Source organism: Myotis daubentonii, chromosome X (assembly GCF_963259705.1).
Source record: "Myotis daubentonii chromosome X, mMyoDau2.1, whole genome shotgun sequence".
Classification (NCBI taxonomy): Eukaryota; Metazoa; Chordata; class Mammalia; order Chiroptera; family Vespertilionidae; genus Myotis; species Myotis daubentonii.
Window position 1 is genome coordinate 124928265 of NC_081861.1, and position 10956 is coordinate 124939220.

The 10956-nt window shown below is 46.4% G+C and overlaps 1 pseudogene; it reads right to left on the reverse strand.

Moving 5' to 3' along the window:
- Nucleotides 1–365: 365 nt before the first annotated feature.
- LOC132223715 (OTU domain-containing protein 6A-like) lies at nucleotides 366–1311 on the reverse strand (annotated as a pseudogene).
- Nucleotides 1312–10956: the final 9645 nt, after the last annotated feature.

Here is a 10956-nt window from a genome sequence, read left to right on the forward strand (position 1 = left end):
CACGGGGCAAAGGCCCCCACGGCTTCGGCTTCGGCTTCAGCTTCGGCTTCCGCTTCGGCTTTGGCTTCGGCTTCGGCTTCGGCTTCGGCTTCGGCTTTGGCTTCGGCTTCCGCTTCGGCTTCCGCTTCGGCTTTGGCTTCGGCTACGGCGGCTTCGGCTTCGGCTTCGGCTTCAGCGGCTTCGGCTTCGGCTTCGGCTTCGGCTTCGGCTTCGGCTTCGGCTTCGGCTTCGGCTTCAGCGGCTTCGGCTTCGGCTTCAGCGGCTTCGGCTTCGGCTTCGGCTTCGGCTTCGGCTTCGGCTTCGGCTGCGGCTTCGGCTTCGGCTGCGGCTTCGGCTTCGGCTGCGGCTTTGGCTTAGGCTTCTTCTTAGGCTTCGGCTTCTTCAGCTTCGGCTTCGGCTTCGGGCGGCTTCGCCGAGTCATAGTGCTCCCCGCCAAAGCTGGAGGTGTAGCGCCTGTAGACGAGGGTGAGCGGCTTCTGGATGTCCTCCAGATCACCTCGATGGGCCCTACAGATCACCTCGATGGGGCCCTGCAGATCACCTCGATGGGCCCTACAGATCACCTCGATGGGCCCTGCAGATCACCTCGATGGGGCCCTGCAGGACGTGCGACAGGGCCCTCAGCTCGAGTTGGCCTCACCAGGATGCATGGTGCACCATGTTGTCGCAGTAGCTGAAGTCCTCGCGGGTGTAGACCTCGCGGGTTTCGGGGTCGCTGAAGAAGGGCAGGAATTCGTGGACGTGCTTGCACATGTAGTTGGTGGTGCGGCCCCGCAGGCTCTCCACGGTCACGGAGAAGGGCAGCTGGTCTTGGACGGCGCGGCACATGCAGTGGCTGTCGGCCGGGATCTCCATCTCCAGGTTCTTGGCCTCGAGGGTGACCGCCAGCTTCTCCTACTCGTCCCGGCGATAGTTGGCCAGGTACCCCACTCGGTGTCGGCCGCTGCCATCTTCTGGCGCGCTCTCTGCGGCGCCGCCCTGCTTTCACGCCTTCTGTGGACCCTCGAAGGCAGGGAGGCCGGTTCTCAGGAGCCATCTTGGCCAGACCCTCAGCGAGGGAATCGAGGTTGCTGCTGGCAGGGGGAAGCTCTGTGAACCTCCCCAGCTCCCGCTGCTGTTTCTGCTGCATTTCGGCCTCAAGGCGGCCACGGCAAGGAGCAACTGCTTTCTTTTCTTCTTGTCGTTCTTAGGGACCGCGTTCTTCATGGCCTGGATGCGTTCCTGCAGCTCTTCTTTCTGGCGGAGGTGGCGACGCTTCAGCCGCTGGTACTCAAGCCGCAGATCTGCCTGGTGTTTGGCGAGAACCCACATTTGGTGGCAGCGAGAGGACCCGCCACAGTTCAGCCCAACTGCTCCAACCTCCAACAGGTAGCTGATCTCAGCCTCCAGTGGCGGGCTGCTCTAGAATACAGTATTTTTACCCAACAGTCTCAGTAAGATACATTCCAAGGCTAACAAATAGTTTAAATTAGATTCAGCAATTTTACTAGTAATAGTAATATTGAGGCGGTTAGGAATTAAGATTTCCCCATGACAGATAAGAAATAAGCATAAATTTAAAAATATATGTAGTACGTGAAAACCCCGTATATTTAAATTTGAATTGGAAGTTTAGCAAGATCTTACGCTTCCCTTTAATAAAAGATAGATGTGGCCTTTAAATATCGCCCCCTGTTAGAATCCAGAGAAATGCTTGCTTCCAAGTGTGAGGTGGGGAATGGACTTGGTCGTCTGACCTTGTTCGCCAACCAGTGGTCCGTGGAGAAACAATATATTAAAAAGATAATTGCTGCCCTAACCAGTTTGGCTCAGTGGATAGAGCATCGGCCTGTGGACTCAAGGGTCCCAGTTTCGATTCCGGTCAAGGGCATGTACCTTGGTTGCAGGCACATCCCCAGTGGGGAGTGTGCAGGAGGCAGCTGATCGATGTTTCTCTCTCAACGATGTTTCTAACTATCTCTCTCCCTTCCTCTCTGTAAAAAATCAATAAAATATATTTTAAAAAAAAGATAATTGCTGGCATTGCATCCTCAACAGAGCTGAAATCTGCCTCTGAGATTCCCAAAACCTGGGTTCTCGTCCCAGCTCTTCCTCCTGCTCCCTCCAAAGGCATCAAGCTCTGTACCGTGCTGAGCCCAGATTCCTCGCCTCTGAAACGAGGAGAATGAACCCGTGTGTCCTTTTCGCCCTTGAAATCAATGTGGAACGACCACAGATTTCTGGCATACCTTCCGACTTTCTGATACCATGAATTCTGAGTGTTTCCCCCATGATTACATTCTTAAATGGGCATGTCCACGAAATTCCATCGGGATTGGAATCACATAGCAATACCTAGAAAAAGAAATATTGCTGGCTTGTTAGCTCAAAGTGGAGGAAGAAGGAATCTACTTTGTCTTTTTGTCTCTTTCAGCCATGGAATTGCATGAACACCTGCACAGCGTAGGCACCAGGGAAGGTCTGAAGGAGTGAGAACTACAAAAAGCTGTGGAGAGCTTTACGTGGAATATCACCGTCTTAAAGGTACCTAGCAGGTTGTTGCTGGTGCTAGTGGTTTTGCAGACTTTTTCAGCGTGTTTCTTTCTGTCCCCACACTTTGTGCACGGTCCATTACCCACCACTAGAGGCTATACATGCTCACTGGGATCCAGTGCCCTCTGTCCTCTGAGAGTCTGCAGGCACCACGGCTGGGCGGCACGGCTCAGAGGGAGAATGTGGGGACTTTAACGGTTGGTGGGCACATTGTGGATTCTGGTAGGAAGTGAAAGGACCTTGCTTTTCATCTTTGAAGCATTGTGAACTTCATAAATGCCAGGTGCTGAAAAAACCAGCGATGAGCCTGGAGAGTGAGGGCACTTCCTTGTCGTCATCATGGAGGTTATAGGTCTGGACCACCGTAGTCAGGTGCAGCAGTCGCTTTGTACTCACTCCTCCATTTCAGGGCTGTGTGGCCCAGGATCCGGGCCGGGTAGAGTTCCTCTCAGGCCGCGTGTCCTACCGCCTAGAGAGGGTGCCATGTATCTGCGTGGAGTTGGAAAGTCGCCTAGCTCGCAGTCTTCATGATGTGTGTGGCCCGATCTCGTCTATTGAATACTTTGAATTCGCTGAATCTCAGTGGTGGTTCTTGGGTCTGTTGTGCAGTTGCTGACAGCAGGGACTGTGGTTGTCCACTTTGGCAGGACATGTGAGATGGCTCCCTCCCGTGGCTGTTGACCAGAGTGTCTGCACCTGGTCTTTCCATGTGGCTTGGCCTTCTTCTAGCAGGCACTGGTTCCAAGAGGGAGTCAGCATCCCCGATGACTCATAAGGGACCTGCAGGTCTTGCCCAGCCTCTCCTCAGAAGTCCCAGGTCACCTGTCCTGCGTTCCTTTGTTTAAGCAAGTCACCAAGTCCACCCAGACTCAAGGGGGTAGAGAACTTGACTCCTCTTGATGGGTGAGTGGCAAGGTCATGCGTCTGGGTGTTACTGGCTCCACTTGTGTAGTTCACCGCCTTTCCTCGTCGTCTTTGCCGGTTTTCCAGCAGGCCCACCCTCCATCTCTCCTGGGATGCGATTGATGAGCTCTGTGCACTGACTGCCCCTTGGTGCCCATACAGGGGCCTAATTTTCCTGGAGATGCAGGGACCGAGGAACTGCGGCCGGCTGTGTGGTGCTGCTGGGGAAGGGTGGTATTTCTCTCTACTGTATTTTGTTTTACCCATTTATGAGCTGATGGACATTTGGGTTGTTTCTAGGTTTTTTATTATTATGATGAATAATGCTTCTATGAACCTTTGAAGATAAGTTTTTATGTGAACATAAGTTTTCAGTTCTCTCGGGTATATATACCTATACTGGAATTTCTGGACCATAGGTAACTATGCTTGACATTTGGAGACTTGTCAAAGTGTTTTCCACAGCAACTGCACCATTGCATTCTGGTAATGTACAAGGGTTCTGATTTCTCCAAATCCTCTGCAACACTTGTTAATGTCTTTTTGATATAGCCATCCTTGTAGTTATGAAGTGAAATCTCATTGTGGTTTTGATTTGCATGTGTCTTATGACAATGATGTTTAGCTTTTTTGAGCATCTTTTCCATGTGCATTTTGGCCATTTGTGTATCTTCTTGGGAGAACTATCTGTTCATGCTTTCCATTGTATAATTTGGTTGTCTTTTTTTAAAAAAAATAGAAATATTTTATTGATTTTTTACAGAGAGGAACGGAAAGGGATAGAGAGTTAGAAACAATGATGAGAGAGAAACATCGACCAGCTGCCTCCTCCACACCCCCTACTGGGGATGTGCCTGCAACCAAGGTACATGCCCTTGACCAGAATTGAACCTGGGACCCGTCAGTCCACAGGCCGAGGCTCTATCCACTGAGCCAAACCGGTTAGGGCTGGTTGTCTTTTTTAAAAAAGATCTTTAATTGATTTTTAGATAGAGGAAGGGAGAGGGAGAGAGAGAAACATCAATCGGCTGCCTCCTGCATTCCCACTACCGGGGATCAGTCTGCAACCAGGCATGTGCCCTGACTGGGAATTGAACCGGCAAGCCTTTAGACCAGGGGTCCTCCAACTACGGCCCGTGGGCCACATGCAAATACAAATACTGTATTTGTTCCTGTTTTTTTTTTTTACTTCAAAATAATATATGTGCAGTGTGCATAGGAATTTGTTCATAGTGTTTTTTAAACTATAGTCCGACCCTCCAACGGTCTGAGGGACAGTGAACTGGCCCCCTGTTTAAAAAGTTTGAGGACCCCTGCTTTAGTGTATGGGACAATATCCAACTGAACCATACCAGCTCGGGCTAATATGGTTGTGTTTTGATTGTGGAGTTTTAAGAGTTCTTTGTATATTATGGATACTACAACCTTATTAGATATATAATTTGCAAATATATTTTCCCACTTTGTGGATTGTCTTTTTACTTTGTAGATACTCACTCCCCTTGACACAAAAGTTCTTAAATTGTGATGACTTTTCAGTTAAAGTACTTTTCCATTGGTTGCTTGTGCTTTTGGTGTCACACTGAAGAAACTGATGTGTAACACGTGGTTGCAAAGAGAACTGTTTTTCATGTGAAGGGTTTTATAGTTTGTAATAGAAGTTGGTTATAAAAAGGGAGGGAGGCACACCTAATTAAGGCTCAGGTTTCTTTGTAGGTGTATATATTTTAGGAAAACCTACATATGTAAGATGAAATTGGGAAAATAGATTCCATTAGGACGCCATGTGCAGGTACCCTTAAGAAAGGCCTCTTGTAGACCTGGGGGCTCTAACCTGACCCAGAGAAGCACTCAATTCTTCTAGACATCCCTTTGCATAATGAGTGAGAATAGGAGAGAAGTGGGGAAAAGGGGAAGGTGCCAGAGAAAGAGAGAAAAGAGGGTATAGGAGAGAATATTGGGAAGTTGTCCTGGGGAAAAGTGAGGGAAGCTAGTTTTCCTTTCATCCTCATCGGAGTTGTTCGAGTGCATAGAGACCCCACGCATATTTGACTGCTGTCAGATATGTCTGGACCAGAACTCTCTTGGTTGTTCTCAGAAAATTTCCACATTGAATTATTTCTGGTGTGATTTTGTTTCTTCACTTACAAGCCTGGGTGGTTAGCCTACTGGGTTCTCCCAGGAAGCCTGTTTTGTAAAGGCCCCTTAACAAGTCTCAGTGTTTTTTGGTTATTGATTTCACTGCAGCTTGATGCATCTAGTGACTAGTCCATCTGGCTGGCAGTGTAGGCAGCGCTTCATTTTGGTGAACACTAGTTTCTCACAGTTGTATCCCTTTTGCTGTTTGTAAAGCAGAATGCCAGGCCTCCAGGCTCTATGGGCTTCTGGCCACGCCAGGAAGCCCGAGCCTCAGTTTGCACACATGGCAGTGGAGGCGCTTTGGAGTGGATTGTCTTCATGTTGGTCCCTGGCCCAAGCTTTTCAGCTCTCAGACACTTTTGACAGAATGATCCATGGAATTTTGAACTCCTTCCTCATGGAGAATGCTAAGGTCACAGTGCTCCATTGGGAATACACGGGTGATTTCCTGTAGGCTGAAATTGGATGCTCTCATTTGAGCATCATAGCTGTGATGTGGGATGTTACCATGTCTTGCTTCATAGATGCGGTTCCTTTTTTATTTTTGCCAGAAAAACCACAGCCTGTCAAAGACAGCTGCTATGCTGTGCTCCATCATAACTACACTAACGTTAAAAACAAAAGCTTTTAATGATTGTAATGCATACAGTTTGGCAAAACTCTGCTGATGTTTAAAAACAAAGATAGTCCATGTTGAAATTGATCAACATAAGGTAAAGAGTGGTTTTATGCTGGCTCCATGATTTAAGCTGTACCTATCCAGCTGAGACAAAAAACAATCCTTTGAACCAATTGTTCAGAGTTTTGACGAAGAAACAATCCAGGAAAATGTCAATAATGATGACTGGCAAAATCAAAATTGGAAACCAACAAACTGTTTATAGAGCTGCCAGCAAAGAAAGCTTGGGAGGAGATGACAAGTTTGGAATTTCTGGGATGGAATTGGATAAGAATCTCAGTCCAGTTTCCTTAGTTGCTGCAGAGACACCACTGTCCTTGAATCTGACAGAGTCCTGCACTCCCCTGTGCACTGACCCTTTGTGTAATCCAGTCTTCATTGGAGCCTGAGGAACTATCTGAACCTGCCCCCTTTTGGTCTTCTTCTTTGGTAAAACCACAGTGGATTTCTCTGATTCACAATGAGTTTTTTTTTTTTAATATATTTTATTGATTTTTTACAGAGAGGAAGGGAGAGAGATAGAGAAAGTTAGAAACATCGATGAGAGAGAAACATCGATCAGCTGCCTCCTGCACATCTCTTATTGGGGATATGCCCGCAACCCAGGTACATGCTCTTGACCGGAATCGAACCCGGGAGCTTTCAGTCCGCAGGCCGACGCTCTATCCACTGAGCCAAACCGGTTTCGACCAGAATGAGTTCTAATTGACCTTTTCTATTGCTTCTTTTCTGAGCCCGCAGAACCAGATGTTGCTTCCGTAGAAGATAACATTCTGAGTTACCTTTTCATCTCTGTGGTTTGGTGTGCAAATGATGTGTGTCTTGTCCCCTGACACTTAGTTTCGTTTTGTTCCCAATTCCCTTCATTGAATACACAAGCATGATGGATTAATTTCCCATGTTCTGTAGCATTCTGAAGAGCAAACACTTACTAAATTTTGACAACTGGAGACATGTTACAGTTCTGCACATCCAAGCTCCATTTCTGCATTGTAATAGAAGCTGGTAAAGATATCCTGGCTGCTGCCATTTTCCAGGCTGTTTAATTGATTTATTTTAAAAATTCTTTATTGTTGAAAGTGTTAACATATGTTCCGTTTCCCCGGCATTGACCTCTCCCAGCCCACTCCTGACCCTCAACCCAGGCCTTCACCCCTCTATTGTCTGTGTCCATTGGTTATGCTAAATGCATACAGGTCCTTTGGTTGATCTCTTACCCTCACCCCACCAATATCCCCTGCCTTCCCTGTGAGGTTTACTGTCTGTTTGATGCTTCTATGTCTCTGCATCTATTTTTGTTCGTCAGTTTATGTTGTTCATTATATTCCACAAATGAGTGAGACCATGTGATACTTATCTTTCTCTGACTGGCTTGTTTCATTTTGCTTAGCGTGATGCTCCCCAGGTCCATCCATGCTGTTGCAAATGGTAAGAGTTCTTTGTTTTGTACAGCAGCATCGTATTCCATTGTGTAGATGTGCCACTGCTTTTTAATCCACTCATCTGCTGATGGGCACTTAGGCTGTTTGCAATTCTTGGCTATTGTATGTTGCGCTGCTAGGAACATAGGGGTGCGTGCATCTGTCTTTTCTGTTTGGTGTTTCTGATTTCTTGGGATATATTCCTAGCAGTGGTATTACTGGGTCAAATGGGAGTTCCATTTTTAATTTTTTTAGGAAACTCCATATAATTTTCCACAGAGGCTACACCAGTCTGCATTCCCACCAGCAGTGTACGAGGGTTCCCTTTTCTTCACATCCTCACCAGCACTTGTCGTTAGTTGATTTGTTGATGGTCGCCATTCTGATAGGTTTGAGGTGATATACCTCAGGGTCATTTTGATTTACATTTCTTGGATGACTAGTGACTTTGAGCATGTTTTTTTCATATGCCTCTTTGCTTTCTGTATGTCCACTTTTGAGAAGTGTCCTTTTGCCATTTTTTTCCTTTAGTTAGGTTGTATGAATTCCCTATAAATTTTGGAGATAAAACCCATGTCAGATTTAACATTGGCAGATATGTTCTCCCATGCAGCAGACTCTCTTATTATTTTGTTGGTGGTGTCTTTTGCTGTGCAGAAGCTTTTTATTTTGATGTAGTCCCATTTATTTATTTTGTCCTTAATTTCCATTGTCCTAGGAGATGTATCAGGAAACATATTGCTACTAGATATGAGTGATATTTTGTTGCCTATGGATTCTTCTAAGATTTTTATGGTTTCCCATCTTACATTTAAGTTTTTTTTCCATGTTGAATTTATTTTTGTGTATGGTGTAAGTTGGTGGTCTAGTTTCATTTTTTTTGCATGTATCTGACCAATTTTCCCAGCACCATTTATTTTATTTTATTTTTTTATTTTATTTTTATTTTCTTTTTTTTTATTGCTTAAAGTATTACAAAGGGTATTACATATGTATCCATTTTATCCCCCCGCCCTAGACAGTCCCCTAGCCTCCCCTATCCCCCAGTGTCTTATGTCCATTGGTTATGCTTATATGCATGCATACAAGTCCTTTAGTTGATCTCTTACCCCCCTACCTCCTGCCCCCCAACCCGCCCCGGCCTTCCCGCTGCAGTTTGACAATCTGTTTGAGGCAGCTCTGCCTCTGTATCTATTATTGTTCAAAAGTTTATAATGGTCTCTATTGTCCATGAATGAGTGAGATCATGTGGTATCTTTCCTTTATTGATTGGCTTATTTCACTTAGCATAATGCTCTCCAGTTCCATCCATGACGTTGCAAATGGTAGGAGTTCCTTCCTTTTTACAGCAGCATAGTATTCCATCGTGTAGATGTACCACAGTTTTCTAATCCATTCATCTACTGATGGGCACTTAGGCTGTTTCCAGATCTTAGCTATGGTGAATTGTGCTGCTATGAACATAGGGGTGCATATATCCTTTCTGATTGGTGTTTCTGGTTTCTTGGGATATATTCCTAGAAGTGGGATCACAGGGTCAAATGGGAGTTCCATTTTCAGTTTTTTAAGGAAACTCCATACTGTCTTCCATAGTGGCTGCACCAGTCTGCATTCCCACCAGCAGTGCACAAGTGTTCCTTTTTCTCCACATCCTCTCCAGCACTTGTCATTTGTTGATTTGTTGATGATAGCCAGTCTGACAGGTGTGAGATGGTACCTCATTGTTGTTTTGATTTGCATCTCTCGGATGATTAGTGACTTTGAGCATGTTTTCATATGTCTCTTGGCTTTCTGGATGTCCTCTTTTGAAAGGTGTCTATTTAGATCCTTTGCCCATTTTTTGATTGGATTGTTTATCTTCCAGCACCATTTATTGAAGAGACTGTCTTGACTCCATTTTATGCTCCTGCCTCTTTTATCAAATATTAATTGAGCATGATAGATTGGGTCAATTTTGGGTTCTCTGTTCTGTTCCATTGGTGTTTTGTCTGTTTTTCTTTGCCAGTACCAGGCTGTTTTGAGAACAGTGGCTTTGTGATATAACTTGCTATCTGGTATTGTGATCCCTCAAACTTTGTTCTTCTATCAGGATGGCTGTGGCTATTCGGGGGTCCCTTTTAATTTTATATAAAATGTTCGAGAGTTAGTTCTAGGTCTGTGCAATATGCCGTTGGTATTTGAATGAGGTTGAATCTATAGATTGCTTTGGGTAGTATGGACATTTTAATGATGTTGATTCTACGAATCCATGAACACTGTATATTCATCCACTTGTATATATCTTCCTCTACCTGTTTTTTCCAACATCTTATAGTTTTCTGAGTACAGGTCTTTTACCTCCTTAGTTAAGTTTATTCCTAGGTATCTTAATTGTTGTGTTGCACTGCTAAATGGGATTTCGTTTTCAGTTTCTCTTTTTGTGAGTTCATTATTGGTGTGTAAAAATGCCATAGATTTCTGGGTGTGAATTTTGTGTCCTGCTACATTTCTGCAATGCCTTTGTGTTTGTTTGTATGTAATGTGAGTTGCTGTCTCGTTGTGGCCCTGGGCAACCTGCTTGAGGTCTGTGAAGTTGAAGCCCCCAGCGGTCCAATGATCCAGGACTCCTTAGCCCAGAGGCTGAGTTTGCCTTGAGTCTGACACCTTTATTGTCTTTGCTCTGAGTTGTACTCCCTTCCCCCATGGATTGGTCCCTCAGTTGTCTGCTGCAGATGTTTGTGGTGGGTAGGGGCACATGCATAGTTTCTCTGGTGTACGACTCCCTGTGAGATTCCAGAGCCCTCTGGCATGCAATTCACAGTGCAGCCCCGGCGCCTGTGGGAGGGTGGCACCCTATGTCCCTCTGGCACGCACTGGCAGCACAGTCCTGGGGCCTGGGCGTGGTGCTTGGTACCTCTGGCTCACACCTCCGTGTGGTCCTGGGGTCAGGGCAGGGCACCATGCTGGCTGCCCCTGGGTCTCACTTTCAGCCTGTCCTGGGTCTTGGGCAGGCGCGCCCCTGGCTTGAACTCACAGCCTGGAGTCCTGGAGCGCTGGATCCTGGAACCAGGACAGGGAGGTGGTCTCTCTGGTGTATGCTCACTGCAGTCACCTCGGAGCCCGTGGTGAGGCAGTGCGCTACTCACTGCAGGGGTGCTGCAGGGGTCCTTTGCCAGTTACTGCTGGCACGTGGCTCACTGTTCGGGTTTGGCGTGTTGTCTCAGGCCAGTGTGGGTGTTGTTGTGGCTGCACTCCTGGCCTCCGCTGCTCCCCCCTTCAGAATGTCATGGGCTCTGCACCAGA